Below are 25,558 nucleotides of genomic sequence, written 5' to 3'. Positions count from 1 at the left end.
CTGGCTCATGTGGAGAGAGAGAGAGAGAGAGAGAGAGAGAGAGAGCAAACTATGAAGTATCATTCTTAAATGCACTTGAGATCTACCTTCCCACTCAGTTAATGGCTGAGATCTTTACACAACCTGAAGGGCTAAGAGTGAATCACAACAGAAACAACTTGATGCATTTGGATGGTATCTTGAACTTTGGGATCCAAGATTTGACCATCAGACAAAAAACCAAATCCAATCAAGAATGTTCACAATTACATCCCAGCACCTAGCAATGTACAAAGCAGTGTATAAACGCACAGGCAAGAATAAGCAAACCAAGCCTTACAAAAATGAGGAATTTTGACTTATGTTTTTTATTCAACCCGAGTTTGCGTGTTAGAAAACCCTAGCACGCAGAAACTTCCAAACCGATAGCATGTAGAAACTTCTGGAGTGCAAGTTTCAACCCGAGTTTGCACCTTGTTAAACTCCAAGGGTTTGGATTGAAAGAGGCATGCAGAACTATATGAATGGCACTTGCATTCCAAACCAATAGCATGCACACACTTTTGAGTATATGGAGGAGGAGAATGATGCCATGCATTCTAAAGTCCAAGCAAAAACGTGTTCTAGTCTAAGTAATCATTGAGTGCCAAGTGCCAACAATGAGATACCGTTGCTGCTCAGACCAACACACAACCATGAATTTTTAAACCGTAACAAATCAGGAAAACTTAATTCATTAGGCGACCATATATCTAACCAAAACTCAACTTAAAAGGCTATCTTGTCATACATAAGCGCTGATCATAACAGGGCAACGGTCATGAGACCCATGATTTCTTTGTCCAAGAAGTAATACCATATCCAAAATGCTACCAATCCCGAGAACAGCTGGCATGTGGCCCTCTGCTCATGCGCATGTGTTTCTGCCTTCTTAAGCATAAATAGATGATAGTGTGCTTCTCTATACTCATATCCTCCGATGTGGGACTAAATTTCCAACCCATGTTATACAGATGTCATCTCTTTTGAAGAAAATAATAGCCTAATGTAAGCCCTCCTCTTTTACTTTGAATAACGTGAAATATACTTCATTACAATCATTTTCTTACCCACATATTGTTTTATACTATTATTATAGTTATTTCTATATTGATAATATATTTTATATATAATTATGACATCACGGTTCTTAGGGTTCTATAACGGTTCAACCGCGGTTGAACCGGTGAACCATCCACCCGGTTGTTTCTCCGGTTCGCTTACTGATCCGGTTTTCAAAACATTGGATAGCATAACATTCTAGGCAGCTCTACAATGCAGTGCCCATTTGGTAATGTGAAATGGACCAAGTTTTAGGTCCTCTTTCATAAACTGCCTTTTTTTCCTTAAAGGAACAAAGCAACCCCTCATGGGGTTTGATTCTAGTCAAATTTTGGGAACTTTTGTAAAACAAAAGTCGGTACTTTGTAATCTTAGCATGCATTTGCTATTACGATAAAGCAATTCATGTTGTTGATTGGAGGAACCAGTTTAGTTCTTTCTAAAGAGGCACTTAAATTTCAGAATGTAAAGGCTGCACTCAAAGGACACTAATGAGAGGGAATCCATCACTTCCGGAAAATGTACAGATAATTACAAGAGAAAGGAAAACTCCAAATGGTAATAAAACCACAATATTCGAAAGAAAAGATGGCGTCACAATTTATTTTGTTTTCCAATAATTCACTTGACCAAACTTCCAAACGGTTAAAGCTTGACATTATCAAGGGTTATCATATATATTGTAACACATAGGATCAAACATTCAAATGAAAATCATACAGGTTGGCTGTTGAGAGCTTCTCTCTCTAGAAATAGAGAGAGAATGCACTCCTCCTTTCAGAAATCCACCACAAATCTTCCATTTTTGGACCTCCCCTCAAACAATCAGTTTGCAGGGAACGACAGCCTGGAGGTATACTCTGTTCAGCCAATTTCAGTCACGGGTAAAAGAGGATTTCCCCGATCATCTTCAATCTGTACCATTCGAAGGTATGGCAACAGGACGAATCGGTGTGGCGCTGTTTGTTTCCAGTTGACTACAGCCTGTATTGGCTGAATCAAAAATTAAAAATTCGTTATTCAGTCCATCCCATGGACCGATTCCCTCAACCGGCGATAGGTTAATCAGAGAAAGGGGATCTGCCGATTAACCCACCATTTCTCTTATGCCGATCTTCACCTCTGCCATGGTGAATCGGCCTACACCAACCCACAACAGCTGAGTGTCCGAGCATCCACTCCTAGCCGGAAGGGTTCGAACGGACGGTGAGGTTTCCCAGTTCGTGGGTTTCACGGAGATGACCCAGAGTCTTTGCTCGTGGGTCCTATTCACGACAAAAGGAGTCTCCGGAGATCATATCCCATTTCTGACGTATCAGCTTCGTAGCCATTATTCCCACTGCTCTGGTCCTGAAGCTACGCACGGCGAAGGACAGTTGCTCGTCGGAAATGGTGGTGCGCTGGTCAGATCTGGTGGAATTTACAGATAGAATTCCTGCTCAGTGCTCAAATAGGCTCGGTGTTAGGGTCAATTCCAAACGGATTCTGGATTTACAGAGGTAAATCCCGGTTCTCAATCATCTTCGTTAAGTTCAGTTCCGTAGACTTGTAGATCCAGATTGAAAACCTCGTTCGGCAATCATCTGTTGGACTGAGATCGGGTTAATCATTTGGATATATTTCATTACTTCTTGTTCTAGTTAGTCCCGGTGGGTTGCCGGTTTTGGGTATATGCAGTAGTTTGGTTTTGCCAAAAAAATCAGAAATAAGATCATAACAGGTGTTGTTTGGTCCTAGCCCAGTTTAGTTTCTAGGCATTCAAGCCATTAAGGGCTCATTGCTGTGCACCTTATCGTGCTGCATCTTCAAAACCCAAGAGCTCTTGCTTCTCTGAGCCCGTTAGTCTCTTAGCGTGACATGTGTGTGATTGTGTCTGTTCTTATTAGATGTGTGGTTTTTCACTATTTGAACGGAGCAGATTATAGTCCCCTGCAGTGTAGTGTGGCCTCGAAATGTGCCAGTTCTTTTACTGGTGGCAGATTAGAGGCTCCTTTGCTGTCTCTCTTTTGGTGGGCGGCGAGTCTTTGGTAATCAGCTGTGGTTGTGTAGATTGTGTGGATTAGGCTTTCGAGCGGGGTTTAGAGGGTTCCCGTGTTTGGATGCATTTATATCTGTCTGCCTCCTCAAGCTCAAGGTCCTCTGTAGTAGCTGTTTCTCTGGATGAGAGTGCCATGTTGAGGTTTTTTCTGGGTTGGTCGGAGTATTTGATTCTTGGCCTGCTTAACCCATCTTTGGAGATTAGTAGTGGTTGGTTAAGGCTAGGGTGGGTTGTTTTGGTGAAGCTTGGAATTCAGATGAGGGAGTTAGATTGGTTGGAATGGGTGTGGTGCGCAAGGTGGGGCCCCCTGTCGGATGTCGTCCTCTCTGGTTGAGCCTCGTCTTGGTGCCTTGTTCCGCTGTAGTAGCTGATCAGCTTCCCCTATGCCGATTTGCCACGATGCTGCTAGTTCTCAATGATGGTCTATCACATGGTCGTTTCTGATGGTGACTCTTTATTTCATTTCCTAGCTTGGCGGGATGTGCCAGGTAATAGTTAGGTTTCTTGCAATCATTACTACCCATATCACTTCGTAGGTTCACACCCGTTGTTCTATCTTTCCTCATAGATAGAACAACGGTTTTTGTAATTTCGCTTACTCTACCTTACTCTCCATGTGGGTTGTGCATGAGATTCTGCAATTTTTTCAATCTTCTTGTTTTCTTTTTTCTTTTCCTCCTGGGGTATGCCCCTTGTAGGCTGTACATTCGGTTAACTTCTTTTTAATTTCAAGCTAATTTAGCCCAAAAAAAAAAAAAACATTCAAATGAACTGTCCCAAAGAAGGAATAAGAGTCAAGTGCCTCTTGTGGCCAACTATCTAGGGATGGCAATTCGAACCAAACCGATGGGTAACCGAGCATAACCGAAGTTTTTTCCCGAACCATAACCGAAAATTTCTCCGTGGGTACAGGTATGGTTAAGGCCTTGGATAACCGAACGGGTATCGGTTCGGTTATGGTTTCACTGTTACCCGAACCGAAAAATGTATAATTACAAAATTACCCCTATATATATATATTTGTGTGTACTAACGGTTTTTTTCTCCTCTCCATACCAGAGCGCCTCCCCCACCCCCCCGCCCCTCCCCCGCCATATATATATTTGTCTGTTTTGATGTTGCTGATGAGGTCATACTCATGTATGTTAAAACACGAACTGTGTCATCTCGCGGGGGCTAAAATTCAATGCCCAAACGCGAACAGCATACTCAATGCCTTCAAAAAGCTTTTCCATTGCAGCAATGGATAGTATACCCTAGATTTTGTAAAAATTCATGTAACTTGGAAGTAACTTCAAACTGGAAATTGAATTACCTCATGTCCTCATCCATGTTATCCTTTAGGTATTGAGCTGTGATTCTGAACATGTTCTTTGCGACAGGTGAAAATGCTGTAGCAACAATAGAGCCTGTGTTGTCTGTAAGTTCTACGTTGAATCTGCAGTTGTTAAGAAATTGACATGGGATTCAATAGTAAGTTACACATGCGTTTTATACAGCTGTTTTGATATTGATTATTCTGAACATGTGTTTGAACTTTGAAGGGGACTTACTGTGGCACTGGTTCCTCTCTTTCCTTGCAGTACAAAGTATGGGCTGTTGCATCTGTTCCCCTGTTGCATTTAGAGAACGACATGTACCAGAACTTCTGCTCCATGTCAGTTACTTTGCAGATAGGTTGGATCCAGTGCTTGCTGTATTGAAGTCATGTTCAGAGAAGAATATATAAGTTAAATGCATGGCAGGATTAATTTCTTTCGCAGCTAGGTTCAAATGTTGTGTGTTCATGGGAAGAAGTGTACCTCTGAGACAATAGTTGGAAGCTGGTTGATTTTGATGATGTCTTTCCCGCCTGGTGTGAGGCAGCGAGGTGCTGTGCCTTGTCCGTTCATGTCATGAATCGGGAGCTTGCTAATGGCACTTGAGTTTTCCATACACCTGCACTTCAATCGGGAAGCGGCGGATTGAAGCAAAAAGTGCTAGAGCCTCTGGTCGCTAGCTTGATACCTTAATATTTGGAATTAATAATTAGCTGAAAGATACTCTGAATCATTTTTGGAGCTCGTGTTTTCAATTGAGTGTTTTGGGAAAAAATTACCATTGGAAGTATTGACTTTCATCCTTGTACCAAGAATGACAGGGAATGGCCCTGCAAGGTCAGCCATTGCCTGACCTTCATGATCAGTGAATTGATCATTGATCAAAAAAAAAAAAGTGGACTGATCCCATAAGGTTAGGGTTCTCGGTTTCATCCTGCAGATCGAATTGTAAAATTGAGATGCAATAATAAATCCAGATGGCAAAGACTATAGTAAAGAATGTTACAGCGCCTCCTAAAAATTGATTGCAGTTTATGGAATTCAAAGAAATGAAAGGATTAAGCCATAAAGGTAGTCTCATCCAAGGAGCCAGCAATGATCCAGCAGCAGTGAACAACAACGACCAACAAGGACACAAAACTGGACACGGACACAATAGACTCAAACAAACTAACAAAAGTATAGAACAAGACTCACCCATAAGACCAGAACCACCAAGCTAAGACTAAAAGGACTGACCCCAACCCACCAGATATAGTCGCATGCTAAGAGAAATAGCAACATGTTGTTTATAAAATACTTCTCCTCTTTCCTCTGCAAGAGCATATGAACAAAAATCAGTCACAGAAGAACACAAGCACAACGTAACAGCTGATCAACCACAAGTTCACAACTCACCCCTGCATAATTTCCTTTGAACCCCACACGAAAACCATGTTCATAACCGGTTGACTGAATGCCATCCCTCCTTGGTCTCAGAACAGCAACTGGAAGATTATCCAGAATCCTATACACCCATTTCAGCTTAAAGTCAGACAGCAAAATAAATCTAAGGCTTGCATAAAAGTTTCCATTGCCAACACCAATAGATACATACATTCACAGACATAGCTCCACATCACGCACTTTGCAAAAGATCCAAACAATTATTTGTCAATTAATAGGACTTTCAATGTAATTGTAAGAAGTACTAAACAAACATAGATGACCAAGATTCACAATGCAAGATAACAAAAGGGTGCTCGATTCATTATACATGTTAACTCTATATTCATCATCGATTTTTTCCTTGAAGTGCTTTGCAGATTCAAGGAAACAGCATCAGGCATACTGAAAGTACAGCGCGGAAAGATACATCGCTGAAGGAACTCCATCTTCAAGGTATCTAGACGAGCTCAACCATTTATCCTTCTCATGAGTAAGCCGCCTGCGAACAGACGCAACATTTTCTTCATGCTTTTAGAGTTCAAAAGTAAGACGATCCAAATATTCTTGAATCCTTTCCTTGTCTTTCTTCCTTTTTGCTGAGCTCGAATTATCAGAGAGTTCTTCCAGAGCTTTAAGTGCTGCATGCTGCTTAGAAATTTCAGACTCATAACGGCTTTTGGGGACATAAAGATCGTAAAGTGTGAGACTCCAAAAGGTGGCATATAGGTCTGGAGAGAGGCTGTTCCAAGCTTTCAAAGGCAACATTGTACTAACAGTATCAAGAAGATCCGACCACCTGCATAGTAGATATAAATGTCAAAAGCAGGCAAAATTGGATAATAAAAAGCTGGAAATCAGGACTACAAAGAATACTATAATACCGTTAACTAAGTTAAAAACTCACGGTAACCCAGAGTCTCAACCATACTTATACACACAAAGATACTATCATCTATATATAAAAGCATTGTTTTTTTTTTTTTTTGGGTAAATATATAAAAGCATTGTTATCAACAAATATGAATGTAAGTTCTCCTATGACCTATCGAGCTCAAAATGTACCAATATACAAAGTTGAAAATGAATAAGCTCATGTAATTACGTTATAGGCTTTCAAGAAGGACGAAAATCCAGAACCAATTTGCCAGATGACTCGGACTCTTTTGGAGCTTCAACGTTATCCAAAGGCCAGAAGACTTCAGAACTACTCTGGCATTTGAAGAGCCTCATTACAGGCTGGTAGATTAAGAAAGCCACCTGGAGCAGAGAGAAAAAAATTATACGAAAGCGAGCACGTTACAAAATCCTATCTAATTTAAGATAACTGCCAATGGGGGACAACCCTAGACGTTATAAGAATACAACTCAAGTCCAAAAAAAAATAGTGAGACCATCGTATATAATCAAAATCCTGACATGAAAAGTTCGTTGAAAATACTCCACACAGAGAGAGAGAGAGAGAGAGAGAGAGGGAGAGGGAGAGGGAGAGGGAGAGACGAACCTCAGGATCGAGGTGGTAAAGGTGTACAAGATCATTAAGAGGTGGAATCAGCTGAGCACATGTTGCTTGCGTAACTGCACTACATAGGAAGTCCACAAATTGAAGAAGGGTTCCATGGCATCTATCAAATTCCTCACTAACCATCATAATGTATGGCGCATCTGCATTTATGACAACCCAGTAGACGAGAGTAATCAGAAAATGTTACCAAAAGCTCACAGCATACATGTAATATCAGTTACATGGCAGCCAACAAGATCACGCCTATGTTACTCGGACTCGGGTACGGGAATCGGGTTCGGGTACATATCTAAGGGTCGGACATCTCAAAGTTGAAAATAGAGGATTCGGAGATATGTATCCGAATTTGGATACGGGAGCGGGGATTCGTCGAATTTATTTTTTTAATTAATTTATTATTTTTTATAAATTTAATATGTAAAATAATAAAAAATTTATGCAATTTAAGTATATGGATTCTTTGTTTTGTGATAAAATGATAATAGAAGCCCATAAAAAATTATGGAACCATCTTAATTGCCCAAATAGCCCAATAGTGGCCCAAAAAGAATAAATAGGTACATTATACAACCTAACAAGCCCAATTGAAAACCCAAAAGGATAAAATAAACCCTAAATCATAAAAGGAGAAAAAACAGCCACGTTCTTCTTTGATCGTCTTCCACGCCGAACTTTTGCCATGCTTCCACGATCGTCTTCCACAAAAATCGTCTTCCACGCCTACATCTCCAGGTACTACTCCTCTTTCCTCTTCCTTTCTTCTTCTTCTCCCCCTTGTTCTCTTCTTCTTCTTCCTTGGTCAACCAGACCTGCACAAAGTTCATGTGTCCAGATTTTTTCAGCCGAATCCCATACGAATCTCACACCCGGGTCGGGTCGGGTCGGGTCGGGTACTCCATCAAAAATGGCGAGTCCACGTAACATAGGATCACACAAAGGGTATCCAACTTCACATTACCTGATCAACCTATATATAACTAATAAGGATCCAGATTTAGGTAGAAGATTTGACCCGAAATTAGGCACATCTATCTAATCTACGAATGGCCATAGAAGTAACTACACACTAATTGCCAAGATAAAGATTCCTCATCCCATACTCAAATTTAGGAAGATGCATACTTTCATTTCCACGACTTCTAGTGATTAGCAGTGTAAGCTCAAGGAACATTCTTAGAAACTTAGGACTACCAAGATGTACACCTTACACAGAACGATGTTGGGCAATAAGCAACAGCAATGGAATAGCTATTTTTGTATCCTCCTTTGGAAGCAATGAGTCCCTTAGTCTGTTAGTGGATTTGATCAATGCCTGTAACGACAGATGTTAACGTCTCAAGACAAATTAAGCGTCCCACTCAGACAGCAGTGGATTTAGTAGGAAAAAATCTTGAACAAAAAGCAAAGGAGTCAAATAGATAAAAGTTTTAAATATTTGTTTCCTAATGCAGAAAGAAACAACTTTTCAGCATGCAAAAAGCAATCAATGTCGAAAAAGGCAAAAAAGAACATATTAGTGAATAAGATTCCCACCTATGAGCTCTAAATTTTTAATATCTGCCCTTTTTTTTCTTTTTTTTTTTGGGTAAATTTTCTTGAAATTAAAAAAGGTTAACCGAATGTACAACCTACAAGGGACACACCCCAGGAGAAAAAGAAAAAGGAAAAAGAAGATTGAAAAAAGTGCAATAATCCATGCACAACCCGCATGGAGAGTAGGGTAGATTAAGTAATGTAACAAAAGTGCCATGTGTGTTGAGATCATACCCCAGTTGCACTATCCATCTAATCGGAAGGATAGTACAACAAGATATGATATGTAGTATTACAAATAGAATATAATGAAAGCTAACTACTACCTGGCACATCCCGCCAGGCTAGGAAATAAAATAAATAGTCACGGTCAGAAATGACCAAATGACAACCATCACTAAGGACTAGCAGCAGCATAGCAAATCGGCATCAATGGAAGGCTGAACAGCTACTACAGAGGAATAAGGCACCAAGAAGAGGCTCGAACCAGAGATGTTAGCATCCGACATAGGCCCCACCCTGCACACCATGCCCATTCCATTAGGCCTAATACTCCCTCATCCAAGCCCCAAGGCTCGCCAGAAAACAACCTGCCCCCTCAGCCAAAACCCGTCACCACTAGTCATCCAGAGAAGGGATAAGCAAACCAAGATTCTCTAATACTCCAACTGAACCCAACAATTCCCAACGCGGCACTCACTTCTAAAGAACCGACTACTACAGAGGACCTCGACCTCGACCTTAAGGAGGCAATAAGGAGATAGAAGCATCCAATACTCGGGTACTCCCAAACCCCGCACAAATTTAATATCCGCCCTCCCTATAGAATTAGAAGAAAAACCTCTATATACATACGAAATGTAAAATGTCTAAAGGGAGTACTAAAAGCATACAACTTCAGACAAAGTTCATATATCGCCCTAAAAAGTAGCTAGGTCTTAATAAAATTGCATAATCTAGGCTATCTAGCATATAGTGGCAAAGTAGGATTGCTATTATCTGATGACAAGAATGAACAAGCACGCTTTCCTTCAAAGATGGTTCATGTGGTAAGTCAAAAGTGTTCAGATTAAGCACCAGTATGCATTACACCATTTGAATTGTAAAATTATAGGAGCTGATTATTTTCTCCGAACATAATAACTCGAATAGCTACTGAATTGCCAAAATTTCTTGAGATTTTAAATCAAAGAGTTGACACTCAAAGCTTTTCAATGCACCTTGTTGTTTCGAGTTATCCCAAAAGAAGTAGCCTGATATCAGAGAGTGTCACTCCCTGCCATGGCATCTAGCTGTTCCTCCATCATGTTCTCTGTGTATTGGACATTTGCCATTTGCTGGATAAGTTCCTATTCCAATCACAGAAGATCAAAGTGTTAAGAATGGGACCTGGAAGACACATCACAAAGGCATAACTTAACATGTCTGAAAATACCTGTAGCAAAACTAGCTCAATTCCATTCCCTTTCTTCAACTGATTCACGAGACACTGGAAAAGACCTCTCAGTTCCATTGATGGGTATTTATTGCACCTACAAATAATGGCAACGGCTACAGCAAATTTCAAGAACGTAATCATAGCTGAAAAGTATGTCATCAATCAATACGGCAACAATCAAAGGAGCCGATTGTTGTTACATCAAATTCTTCTTACAGTGATTATTGGTACATTTGGAAAACTAAATTACTGCACCAATCGGAGAGTCAATTAGGAAACTAACTCTCTAATGACGGGGTGCCGAACAAGGACATGCACTTGTGTGTGTGTGTGTGTGTGTGTGATGTGACTTAATCGACTAGGAAAATAAATAAAAATTTCCACATAGCTCAACAGTTAAACGATAGGATTATAGAAATAAACCATGGCAATCAACTAATAACATATACTTCGAAGTGTAGCATTATAACACATAGCTAAGCGGTTAAACGTAGGATTAGAGAGATAAACAGAGGTAATCAACTAATAACACATACTTCGAAGTGTAGCATTTACGGAAACAGGACATATGAAGTTCAAAATTGAAGTATTGTGACTTTTTGTTAGGCTGCACATTGTGTTCACATATTTTGACTAGGTGCAAGGCCCATAAGCATTGACTTCAAGCATAAAAGAAAAACAAAACACGCACACATCAATAAACACACAAGAAGATAGGAGAAAAGGAAAGGAACATAGACAAATAAATTTTTTCACTTAATTCATTTGTTCTCTCTTAGAAACAAATCAAACTTAATATTCAGAAATTTGGTAAAATAAATCGTAGGCAAGTCTTCATGCCTTGCATGACGTAAATTTTCGCTAATAGAACCATAAACAATAAAACATATTTATCAAGCCAACCAATTTTTTTTCCCCTACTTTCACATCCTCACTTTAAATTTAAAAAAAAAAAATAACTACAAAAAAATGCATATTAGACCGCATAATCTTACAAGTTACAAGGGAAAGCCACTTCAGCGCTAGTAAAATGTTAACATCAATCACTGATTCAAATATGTTCCCCCTTTTCACTATGATTTCAAATTAGTGGTTCTGCGATTAAGACTGAAAAGCATTAGCGTGAAATATACATGACTGATATTATGGATAATATGGTAAGGACAATACAACTATGTAATAAAAACCTCCCATTTCTTTATCTTCCTATGTTGATTCAGTCGCATTGAGTTATTTGTGTAGCCCTTCGGTAGATATTTGATGCATTGCAAGTTTGCAACACTAATTGGATAGATGCTTTGGGTGGTTGTTTTTCTTTGGCTAATTGAATTTTCAGTGCAGCTTGAGTATGATATTTTGGAGTACGTTGTGATTGAGCGCTTGGCACAAGTTGGACATGAGAAGCTTAAAGATGATGGCGATTGAGTGCTTGGCACAAGTTGGACGTGAGAAGCTTAAAGATGATGGCCTTAATTTGTCAGACTGGCTCTAATCTCTTGCTTCATTTTGGGGACACTTGTATGTACTCTTTCTTTTTGGGTACATTGTACCTTCATGATACTTGCAAGTAGTACTACATTCTGAGTATACGTACATCGCTTGTCCTTTGGCTGTAAGCACATTGGTGATCATGTAGAAAATTACTTAAAGGTTTATATACCAATATGTTAATCGTTAGTAGTTTCAATCATAGACTTATTATACTTTTTGCTATTTACAAGGGAACCTTAGAACAAAGCTTATTCACTTCATTTTTAGTCTTTTCCATTTCCTTATAACTTCTCTTTGTCGAGAAATTATCCGGTTGTGGGTTTGTGCAAGTGCAATATGACATTCTTGGTAATTTTAACATACTTCAACTGACCTCTACTTCGAAAATATTGGTCATTTTTTCTTGAATATAATATTTAGGATGCTCCCAATTCGCAACAGATTAACCTCAAGAAAAAGCAAGTTGGCTGGAGCCGGGGATGTTATGGACATTGCAGATTTTCCTGCGCTCCTTTGATGTGTGATATAGCTATAACTTTCTTGCATTTGCTTTTCACGTGACACTAGATCGAGCACCAATGATTTCATATCCGGTGAAAATGTTGGCATCATTGCATTAGAGAGTGCTAAACAACTACTCTCTCTCTGTCCCATTTAGTTTGCTTTGTACGGAGAATTCCACTTTTTAATAGGAAACACAATTAATGCTTCTCTGCTTAAACAATTTGACTAGATTTCCAATATTGTCCTTTATTCTCAACTTCTAAAACTACTTTCAGTCATTTATGATGGTTAGTTTATGGAAATCCACACTTTTTACTTGTGACTTTTCAAAGGAAGCAAACAACTTGAGACATCCTAAAATGGGATAGTGAGCAAACAAAATGGATGGAGCGAGTGAAAAACAAACTATTTAGAATCACTAGTTGAGTCAATTCAATGTTCTTCACAAAATAAAACCAAAGTCCATTCTGTGCAGAGTGCATTAAGCTTCACTAGGGAACTAAATACCAGTCCATATAGTTTTCCTTAAAAAAAAGTGTTTTCAATGTTTTCCCAGGAAAATCTGCTTCATTAAAGCTTCCTATGATCAACAAATCCTATGACTAACGTTTGAACTAGCCTAAGAAACACATACAATTACAAGAAGGTGATGTATTCATGGCCGACCCGAATAGAGACTCATTGGCACCTGCTGACATGAGTCAACCTGTGTCGGGACTCATTAAAAAGTGTCCACTAGTATCTTGCCTTTTAGAATCAGGCACAATTTGGACACTCAAGGACACACGTCTCCATCACTTAAAGACAAGTGAAACTCATTGCAATAAGGAAAAAATCTTGTGAACCCATAGCGTAATGCCAAAAGGAAGATTTACATCTACTAATCCCTTTTACACGTAAACAAAACTATTTTTTGTTAAAAAGAAGTTAGGCATTCAAATTTAAAATGTTACATGACCTTTTTAGAATGTAGAAAGTGGGTAATGAATTTTTTACAACTTTGAAAATCTATTCGTACTCTTAAATTGACTCAATGTGCTAAATCTGACGGCACCGCAATTTGATGTACAGGAAGCAAATTGACGCTAGGAAACAAGTCTAGGGACCATCATTGTACCCTAGCCCGAGAATACATAGCGATGAGAACAACAGGAGTAAATAACTTTTAGGGGAAAAAATCATAAATGCCTGCTAATCAAATGTTGACACAGTACCTGATGGACAATTGTTCGTAGCACTGTCATTGGATTGGCATGAGCTAGTTTAGCAACCATTCGACCCAGCTGCTTTAGGTTTTCCTTTGCAAGCCGTTTCAAGATCCTTCTCGTGTTTAACTGTTGAAAGAGCAGGGCAAAGCAACCAATACTTCTCAACCACAACGCCAAAAAAAGTGACCAGACTAATCAATTCCTAAAAACAAATAATTTACCTTTGCACCTTTGCAGTTTGCCTTGCAGCCAAAACCATTGGAATAAGCTTCATCATCTTTTTCCCACTCACCATACAAGTGATAACGCACCTAAAAAGACAAATGCCATTGAGCAATGTATACCCAATGGAGACTCAAATAGAAGTTTTCGAGCGCGATGACGGAATGCCTACCTCATACGAAAGCAGATTCATAACTTCCCATATCTCCTGCCCAACCGCCGGATTTGCAGGTGTCAATTGCAAAGAAGGAAGCAAACATGTTCCCAGGGCCTCCTCAATCCTTAATTTGGCTTCCTTTAGATGCAGACGAGGAGTTCCGTTTACACCAGAACCACTTTCAGGATCAAAAGATCCATCACTACACCTGACACGCTTAAGTGCAGAAAGGTAATAGCCTTTCAATACTCTACATACCTGCTGATCAAAAAATCAAAGAGAGACCATTTTTAGCACACAAAAAGGGCTATAACTTCTAAAAACCATGATACAACTCATGGAACTACAAAATAATGCACCTTCTGCAGCAGCAACGTATCGCGGTAGAGATAAGGTCCAGCACATGAAAGCATCTCAAAAAGATCTTTCGGAAGGTCAACAAAAAATCTCTTTACATATGAATTTGTTTCTATTGAATCACTAACAGCTGCGGAAGGCAACACCAAGTTCTAAAGATGAGTTTGCCGGACAAGTTCATATGCTGAAGAGAGAGACTTTTCAATGAGCCTGGACAAGTGCAACACAAGGTGAAAATGAAATACTCGCAGACTTTCAATAAGAAAAATAGATGTGGGAAGACGGAACTTTAATGAAAGCATAAGGTTACAGACAGATAAATACAGCAAATCAAACATCCAATCAGATTGAAAAACATAGACAGAAACTAATGATATTCAATCAGTCTAACTAATGATTCAAATTGAGATATACCTGAATAATTCGTTACGAATTTGAATATGTTCGGCCGGATTAAGTGGTGAAAGACGATCAAAAAGAATATGGCATACCTGAAAAATCCAGAGTCAACATAAGTATGATTTTGCAGACTCAAAAGTTTAATACTTAATTTATACAACCAAACCGAAAGTTGGATTAACTACTCACACACAAATCAGATGGAAAAAAACATAATTCTTTGACAAAGACAAGATTAATAGTTAATAATGTTATTAATGATCCATTATACAAGAAGTATACCACAAGTAAATGACAAAGACGGAAAGCCCCATTTGTTGTATGACAAATCACAAAGAGGCGGCCAACCAAACATAGTCTTGACCATTGACCATTTTGGAATTGCCTCGGTGTCAGAATACCCATGTTTCAAATGAAATATCATGAAGAGGTGCCCAACCCATTTGATTTCGGTAATTTCCCCATTTTGAAACCTCACTCATGCAATGACCAAGCCACACATAATTTGTGAAGCAATATACACCAAAAAAGGACAAACAGACCTACACGCGCGCGCGCACGGAGAGAGAGAGAGAGAGAGAGAGAGAGAGAACAAGATTTTTCTTAAAAAATTGCGATTTTCATTTAAAAAACTAATAAGAGACTTTTCGAAGTAAGCCTGCATTCTATTACCAAAACGACGACATTAAGTGAAGCTCAAACACACCCAAGGGAAAGAACCTTCCATAAGGGACAATACATGCGTAGCCTACGTAGAAAATATCTCGCACCCCTAGAAGCGCCTAGTCCAAAAACATTCTTCTCACAACCCAACAGAATAAAAAGATGAAAGTAGCAGTTGAGTCAAGAAAACCCAAAGACGTGTCACACAAACCTAGAAAAACTTTGACCAGCAAAATGTAATATGAGAATTGTCAGACATGCAGTTTTCATCATTGCTGCTGAACCAGTATCTCGTACAAAACTAATCATGGCATCTAGAAAGATGGGTGTAATTATCAACATAATTGCAAACATAAACAAACCCCCAATGAACAAAAAGCATCATCCATGATAACATGGGCCAAAAAAACGGTTTGAGAAATTAACGCACACTGGGGCAACAGGAAAGTTTCATTTCACAAACAATGATATATTGAACAAATAAAAGCACTAATTCAAGAGTTACAAGCTTATCATGGAGATACTCATTACTTTGTCTCAAGTACACAAATCCTAACAATCATTTACAAAGTTGCATAGTTAAGCCAGTACAAATGCAATCCTAACAAATAGGTTCAAGCCATTACAACTTCGTATCACTTCATAGGTAATAATTAGTTTCATGTAATAACTACTACCCGTATCACTTCATAGGTATCATTCCCGTTGTACAATCTTTCCTCTTGGATAGATAGTGCCACGGGTTAAGATATCAAACATATGGAATTTTGTTATTCCGCTTACTCTCCATGCGGGTTGTGCATGGGTTACTGCAATTTTTTCAGTCTTCTTCTTTTCCTTTTTTTTTCCTCCTGGGATATGCCCCTTGTAGGCGTTCAGTTAACCTTTTTTTAATTTCAAGCTAATTTACCCACAAAAAAAAAAAAAAAAAAATCAGATGGAATGATGATACCAGCTTTGCATAGCCCTCGCTCTCTTCCCGAAGAAGGTTAAATTTGGTTTGCTGATAAAGCAAACGAGTATTCACTCTGACCTGAAATAAATAACACAACCACCTTAAGTCCAACAACAAAAAACAACTGATCTTTAGAACTTATTCTGCAGATCACATTAGCTATAATTATGGATGTCAACGTACAAGTTTATTTGAATAGGCTGTTCAGTGTATGAAGGAACAGCATGTAGAATCAAAACAACACCTGCTCTTTATTTCTCATTTAAAGATTAAAGAGAGTTAAGTTGTTTGATTATGTGCAACTCACCAAGGATTGAATGAATCCGTGCTCACATAATCAACTAAGTCATTTGAGTACCATTGTCATATAGTTTCCTAACTGTTGCATGTAATGCATTTCTTCCAATTATAAAAATAATACCCTATCTGTTTACAGTGTCATATAGTTTCCTAACTGTTTCAATATAGACAAAATTGAAAATCAAAAGTCGCAATGGGAATAAATTCTTTTCAATTCAGATCGGAGAGCATTAACTGAATGGTCCCTTAACAAGTTGGAATTCCCAAAAGGAATCAACATTGCAGGACGGTGAGAGTATTTTTTATGGAATTTTCAAGAGTATCCTGCTTTTTCTTGGTTTTGCCGTATCAAACATGTACCCGACCATTTACATGCTTCCTTGAATAAAACAGACTCCTTGGGCCTCTTCTAGGCTTTTTAAAAATGCTGTGAATTTCCACTAGGCATGCATGCAAGGAAATGAACACAGAACTCAATGCTCTACCATTTCTAACATACAAGCAGCACCATAAAAATATAATTTCTTCCGACCATGTCCACATCCAAATTTTCTCAAAAACACCCAAGCAGAATGTTATATCAAGATGTACCCCTTTCCCACCTATCTCTGATTTGTAGATTACGTCGGATCCAAAAGGATGGTTTCACGAATGTTCTGCAGAAACCCAAAACTCTTTTTGCAGATGACAATATCCTTTTTGGTAATGCCTCTATCAAGAATTTATTCTGCAAATGCTTTACAATTCCTGTCCCTGAGATTTAGCTACTAACCTACTTTGTTCTATTCATAATGAGAGACTAAACCTTTGACTAGATCATTTTCAAAGTTTGTAGTTTATAAAGGTGGAAGAGAAAAATGCCCCTATTTCTGTTAGGAACCTTGATCAAAGCTCCTATGTGATGAAATGGAATGCTCTCCCCAAATCCATGACCAGCTGGATAAGATCAACAGTGATTTCTTGTAGACTACCACTCATGATCACAAGAAACTTTGATGTGGAGGGCTGGGCTAATGGAAACAAAACCTAGAAATTGATCTCCTCAGCTGATTACAGAGTGTAATGTGATTAAGGTCAACTGGAGGGTTCACCAGGAAGACAACACGCGTGCGCTTGGGTTTTGAAAGGCAAATATGACAACTTTATTCAATTAGAAATTGATTTCCTTCTACACACTCCTCTATTTGGAGAAGAATTACCAAGTACGCTGATCTTTGGAACAAAGATATTAGGGCAAACACAAGCCCTGACGGATGGTAAGAACAATCCCCTGGTTGGAAATTGGACAGGTTGGACTTGGCCACTTTCCAAGTTGATTGAGGACCCTTCTACTTTGATAGAGAACAAGCTTAAGGTCATTGGCGCATGGTCTAATGGTGGCTGGAATTCCACGTTGCCATCTTTGGATCTCCAGTTCTCCATCGGCTGCTTGCTACCCCTTAAATGGATAAACCAGATGTGACTGTGTCTGTGATTGAATTCACCAGTAGCACCGCTTATTCTCTTTCCATGGAAATACTCCACCGGCCTCCCCGCCCCCGCCCCCCCCCCCCACCCCCCCCCCCCCCCCCCCCCCCCCACACACACACACACACACACACAAAAAACAAGGAAAAAAAAAAACCAATCAAACAAAAAAGTTAGTGATTGTAGGTGGGCTTTGAAAATACCATCTAATATAAGGATTTTACGCTCTTTTTAGCTAATTGTTCATATATGATAAGCACCAAGAATAATCTCTTGACCCACCAATCACCTTGCATAACACTTGTCACCTTGAAAACACCTTTCATGTGCTAGGGGGGCTACCTTAGAGCTACAGATTTTAGGGTAGAAATCACTGTCCCAAATTTTTATAGTTTCTTTTTGTAATTAAATACATCAAATTGAAGTGCATACCTAGAACTACCCACTCCTCACTTTGACCACATGCCTGTCCTTTCACTTTGACTTGCTGCAGACCAACGATGAATGGGAATAGGAAGACCTTCAGCAGGACACATACACAGACCCTATGGCCACAACTCTAGCATCTTTGGTGTTTATGTTAATCCTACTCCAGCAACAGAATGTCAAGTTTTGTGATAAGAGTACCCAAAACAGATCACCACGTATCGTGGTTCAACCTTAACATTGGTTGGCAACATATTCACAAACATAAAGAAGCATAAACTAGCCATGAACAAGCTGAATCTGAACTGATCGTTAGAAACTAAAGACATTTGCAGCACTGCGTATTTGTCTTATCAAAATTTAAACAAAGGCAAAACCTTCCATTTCATGACAAAGAGTCACAAGACACAACATTTAAAAACCCCATAACATGTGCAATCATAACACATAAAACACAAAAACATTAATAATTATAATAAGTCAGAGAACCATGATCCGCATACCGCTTTAGACTTTAAATCCACCGCCCTAATTTTGATCATTTCACTCTCCCATAAAAATTCTTCCTAAAACGAATGAATCATAGATGTAAGCATCATTTCAATTTTTTTCTTTTCTTTTGAATATACATAAAGAACAGTAAAATTTCGAGGCTGCATCTTTACCTCGCAACGCTCCTGAAAAAGCCTCAGCAGAACCAACGCAGATTCCACCAGCCATTTTTGCCTATAAATCATCAAATGAAGAAACAAATACAAAGCCATTTGAAAAGGATTACAACAAAAAAAGGTCTGTACGGCCTACAGCTAATACAGCAGAACATTAAGTTTTCTCTTTTATACACATTCCAGTGCATTTCTACTAAAATATTGATGCTACTTTTTCTAACTTCATTGCAAGTAATAAAATGGCCACTACTTTATCTCAAACCAATACGGAGAAAGAAAAAGGAAAAAAAGAAGCAGCTTATTCTCACCAAAAAAAAAAAAAAGAAGGCTCATTCAGTCAAGACCCAAGGCCTAAGAATATCAAAAGATCAACTTATCTTTTAGTTTGTTCCACATTCCCTTTTTTTCATTCCCCCATGGCCCCACCCCCTCCTTTTTACCCTTGTCGGACACAAAGCCACGTTCAATTGGGTACTTATAACGACGAATTGCTAAACTGCAACTTGGCATAGGAGTAATAACTTCCTTCATTTTAATTGACGCTTTGCGCTTAGAATGCCATGAATAAGGTCACATACAAAACTTTAAGGTTTAAAGCCTCAACACTACAACCAAAGTATCCTAAGGAACAAAGGTACAAGAGTAAATGACGAGCAGAAAATACATGGAGACATCTTCATTGACAGAACTATGTAACATAATTTCCAATGCAATAATTTTAGCAGACAAACAACGCAGATCATCGATTAAGCACGAGAGTTCTCTTCCTCTTTCTTGGCCTTTTCACTAACCAATTTAAGGAGTTGAGCGCGATACTCTCCAGTCGTCGTGAGCTGCAAAAAAGGGAATGAACAAATCACAATTACAATTTGTTATTAGTAACTTGTGGGCAACAATGGAATATACCAAATAACAGTTGGTCGCTTAACAAAAGCGCAATGGTTAGGTTCACACTCCAAAGCATTCATACAAATGCTAATTATGAAGTAGCAAGTCTAGCATGATCGCACACACCAAAACATGACTAGCTGACTAAAACAAATTTGAGTTCAATCAAGTCACGAAGGTGACTGAGATTCCTCTGCATTGACAGGGAAGCAAAAAAAATCCCTATGCAAAGGTGAATTAAAAAGCATAGCACTAGAAAGCCTAATATATACCCAGTTTCATCAATAAAATCTTCGCAAAACAACAGATCAATAACACCAAGAAGGGAGAACAAGTTCAGTATGTTTTCGATAAATTTTTTTGACATTACAAGTATTATAGTGCTTAACAATCAAAACCAGTGTCTAATCGTTGGATTTTTTATCCTAAATTTGTGTTCAGATTTGGTTGAGTCACACTAGGGATTTAGAAAGTTTTATGGTATCAGTCCCATCTGCTTTGAGTCTTTGACACCAATGAGGGGGCATAGCATAAATTAAGAGACCATCAACTTTGAAGCAGATAATGCATGGGTTCAAAAGGGGAAAATTCTTGGACACACTTGTTGGTTGACAATGGACGGGATATATATTCTTAGTAAATACATCTCATAGGAAAATGTGGTCATAGACACCTATTTGGAAGAGAGATAATTAGTGTTGAACTGATGAAGGGTGGAGGGGAGGGGAGGGGAGGGGGGGTTGGAAGAACATGGTCTTATCATTACCAGGTAGCAAGGGCGCTGGTCATTTATTCAAAGCATTTCGCAACACGGAATTAACCTATATTCCTTTGAGGGTAGTGATGCACCAATGCATGAAGTGAATGGTCAATTTATGATCCTACTGCACAAATGGTCTCAAAAAGAGTGCATCTGTGCTCATATTCTTTGTATTTCGACAACAACTAGTTTGAAGATTTCAAAATCAGGTCCACTATTTTCTTTTGTGTACTTGTATACCACGGGTCACACCTTTGGCACTCTGTTGTTCTATGTTACTGAGGTATGAGTACCAGGTCTAGGTGAGTGTCCGCTGTCTAGTCATTGGAACTCCCCAAACCCTTGACATGGCATGAAAACATATTAACAACTAACGTAATTACCCATAAGCAATTCCCGTACAGCTAGTTTTCTTAGACGCCATGATCCAATCATGACCTTTCAACTCCACATGCTACTTTGCATGGCTGCTCCTCCCTCATATTGAACTGCAATAATTAGAAAATTTCTGATTTCATTTCATGAAAGGAAAAATAATATTTAAGGAATGGTCACCACGAAGGACCACCCCCCCAGGCACTGTTCATAATTTTGGGAGGCTTACAATAGCATGACCATTCTGACACAACGAGGACCGATAGAATGGTCACCACGAAGGACCACCCCCACCCCCCCCCCCCCCCCCCCCCCCCCCCACAGTTTTCGGCACGGTTCATAATTTTGGGAGGCTTACAATAGTATGACCATTCTGACACAATGAGGACCGATAGAGTGGCCAAACAACCCATAAAAACGTTACACATTTAAGAAAGGATAACAGATATTGCTTGTATGGTACAATTGCCTTTTAGGTAGTCCAAAACTCATCAGCAAAACCATCTTTCCTGAATTTTGGCATTATTCCACTTGTTTCGCTACAGAAGGAAACAAACATCGCAACATCACCAGTATGGAAAGCTTTAGTTTCTAACTGATGTTAGAAGATCAACAATGACATATGCACAAAGAGTATAACAATGCCTCACACATGCCCCCAAAATATTTATTACTCCTGAAGGTGATGTTTCCAATACAAAAACAGCTTACAGCATTACAATCTTAACCTCAAACTCCAGAGTTAATAGAATCATATATAAACAGGAAAAAAAAATATCGTCAAAACGAGAGAACAAAATCACAATCTACAGAAAACCCATGTCAAGGTTTCAGCATCAGGAAATCAAAATGAAGAACGAAACGCACAATATCGACAGAACCATAATGAGATCGAAGAGGACAGCCTGGTCGACATTGACGAACTCGGAGTCAAACGTCTTGAGTTCGTCGTAGCTGAGAAACAACGCAAATTGACCTCTCCCAAAACAGACCAAAGCAAGCATTTCCTTTCTCGTATAGCTCAAACAAACACATAAAGGAAGCAAGAAGTATTCGAGAAGTAGCCAATAGGTTACCTTCTCTTCGAGAAGTTGCATGCATAGTTTTGGCAACTTTGTAATCAAAGAACTATCCATGATATTTTTTCCCATACTATTTTCCTCAGCTTCTGGGATGCTTTGCAAGGTCACAAGGATGGAGGGTTGCCCATACGAGGGTCACTTGGTCCCATTCACTCCTCTACATACTTATCCATCAGAAGGGTCCATTCATTAACCAACAACCTATCCTCTTGTTCCACAGCCTAAACAGTAATCAGAACAAGAACACCCTTCTAAACAACTCGAAATTCATCTATTGCTTTTTTCCTTCTACTCTCCATACTTAGGTGATGTAACACAGCAATAGAAATTGCAGCATCACCAAGGCAACGACATTCTAACCCATTCCTAGTCCTTCAACCCAACTACCGATACTTCCTATCCAATTCCGAACTAACTTCATACAAAATTAAGTAAATTTGTATGAGAAGCTATAGAACTCCATTTTTTAAGGTGAATCCGATAGTACTGGAAAGGATTCAGGTTGCATAACTCACCAAAAAATACTAAGAGTGCCTTGGCTGATTGGCGAACAAAATAAGCGGACCAACCAAAAGTATTTTCCCATCGTAGCATTGGGAAGAAAGCCAAAATGACAAACTATGAGTATCTGTACGGTAAAGTCATTAGTTCTAACTCCTCAAATGGAAATAAAAATGCAAGAAATAAAATCATGCCTCCATCGAGTTACCAAAGCATACCTAGACAGGACAAAAAAAACTAAAATTACTTTATCACAAAGCTAGATTTCTGATCTAAAGGAGAACTATCAGAGCAAACTTTTTTTTACAATTCCCAAATTGTGAAAACAGCAAAATAAGTGGTGGTGGTGGTGATGTTGGCCAAACCAATTGAATCCTCTTCCTATCGTAACATGTGAGGGAAAATAAGAAACAACCTATATCCAGAGAAACAACAAAGACAAACAATATATTTTCAAATAATTACGCAACTTGAATACCATGGTTCTAACTATCTGCCCGTCTTTATTATTTTTTTGAAAAAATGCATCAGTACACCCCTAAAACCGAAGGGCGTGTTTCTTTCCGTCTTTTAGGCTTGTTTAATGACATCTTAACAAGTATTAAGACATACAAAAGGGGAAAAAGTAATCAAAGCAAGTGTGAATTAGACCAAAACCCCTAATAAAAAGAGAAAGATAATAGAAGTCACTCACAATTTGCACTTCCTTACTTTGTTTTACCCTTCTTCTTCACCAACCCATCGAAAATATACAAAACTCACATGAATCACAACTTGAATCCAGTCGAAATCATGAAAAAAGCACTCAGAAAATTACCTTTTGGGGGCTTTAATCCTTTATCTGCATCACCCAAATAACAATAGAGCTTTCATGATAGAGAGAGGCACCAACCTGCTGAAAATACACAAAACCCATCTCAATCACAACTTATTCCAAACAAAATCATGGGAAAAGAACTAAATCTCAGAGGTCAAACTGGAAATCCCATGGAGATTCTACAAAACAGAGCAACTTGAAACTTCCTTTCACTTTTTTTTGTTTTGCGGTTGTTTGGTTGGCGAAATGAAAACATGGAGAACATACCCCTATTTTCATTGGACGGCGGACGGCGAATAGACATCATGTATCATTCTAGACCCAAAAGAAGATGAAGAACCGAATCAGAAAACGAAGAAGTAATCGAAGGGAAAAAAACACACTGAAGCAGCAGACAGAGACATCCAATCATATACATTACAAGCAAAACTTTTGAAAAAATGTAAGAGAACGATTCCTGTGTTTTTACGGAGAGGAGGAAATACATAGAAACCCACGGATTCGGCGACATAGAGTGCAAAGTCAGAATCGACCCCTGAAAATATTGGCTGCGTCGTTGCCGTCATCTTCTCCTTCTTTCTCTCCATCTTTTCCTTCCCATCCAGATTCCTTCAAGATTTCTGAAATTCCATTGTAGAACAATGTTTATGTCAAAAGAAAACCCTAAATAGAAGTAGATAAATGTATAGAGGTAGATAAATGTGACGTTCTGGTCCAAAACCTTTATTATTTATATATTGAAACTTGACTGCAAAACCGCTCCATTAAAAACCCACACCTATCCAAACAGCTATGCCTAACCCTTCCAATCCTTGCCGAGGCGAGCGAACTCGCAGCGCCGGCCTCGCCGCCGGTGGCGCGGACGGAGGATGCATCGCCGCCATTAGCAGAGGTGGTGGATGGAAGTTTGGAGTCTTCGTTTCCATGGGAAAGGGAGAGAGAAGGGGGTTTCGTCTGTGAGGGGTTTCGGGTGTGGGAGTGGAAGTGGCCGTTGTGGGTATCCAGCCATTCAAGTAGTTCGACGACGACGAGGAAGGCGAAGAGAAACGAGTTAACGGAAACTGGCGAAGAGAAACGAGTTAACGGAAACTGGCGAAGAGAGGAGCCATAGAGGCCGTTAATGGAGGCGGTAAAAACGAGCTATCTCGAATGCGGCGGTGTAGATATGGGATTGAGCGTCAATGTGGTGATACGGTGAGAAAGCCTTGGAGGAATTGATGGAGAGAGAAGGAGAGAGAAGGAAGGAATCGACGGAGAGAGAAGGAATCGATGGAGCGTCAATGCTCTGCATTTTCAGAGAGAGAGAGAGAGAGAGAGAGAGAGAGAGTTGGAAGAATGAGCGAAGCAGGAGCGCAACGCACAGAAATATGACACCGTTGGGATCCGCAAGTGTGGTCCCCACTGCACTCTTATTTCCTTATTTTTAGGGATCCGTTTGTTTGTTTCGTCTGTGGTGGTGTGTGGGGTTGAGAGAGAGAGTTTGTAAAGATATCATATAGGTGTTTCATTTTTTAAAAAGTTAACTTTTTTTTGAGGTAATTTTAAATTCAAATATAATAAAAATGAAAAGTATTTTTTCAATTTTTTTTGTACCGTTTAAAAGATCTTAATGAGATCTATCAAACAAGATTCATATTGGTAGGAAAATTATTTGTGTAAACACATAATTTTTAGCTTGAAATTGCCTTCTTTTTCAAAAAGTTCTTTTTTTACAAAACCGGAACACCCTCTCATTAAGAGAATAAGTTCTGTCCGGTTGATCCGGACAAGGGGCTGTCTGAACAGTTCTGTGTGGGCCTTCTTGGCATATTTTTTTAAAAAATTCAAACTGTGCATCGTGTAGAATCCATAAAATAATATATTTATGTAAAAAAATTAGCTTATCCGGATATTGATAGGTATGTCAAAAGTTGAGTTTTTACACGAAAAAATAGATGACTGTGAATAGTTTAACTTTAAA

At 39.0% G+C, this 25,558-nt stretch overlaps 1 pseudogene; it reads right to left on the bottom strand.

Moving 5' to 3' along the window:
- The window catches only part of LOC131323807 (THO complex subunit 2-like), a 71,643-nt pseudogene extending 46,619 nt beyond the window's left edge, over positions 1 to 25,024 (bottom strand).
- Positions 25,025 to 25,558: the final 534 nt, after the last annotated feature.

The sequence above is a fragment of the Rhododendron vialii genome, chromosome 4a (genome assembly GCF_030253575.1).
Source record: "Rhododendron vialii isolate Sample 1 chromosome 4a, ASM3025357v1".
NCBI lineage: Eukaryota > Viridiplantae > Streptophyta > Magnoliopsida > Ericales > Ericaceae > Rhododendron > Rhododendron vialii.
The sequence above is the reverse complement of the archived record's forward strand: the minus strand, read 5'-3'. Positions and strand labels throughout refer to the sequence as shown.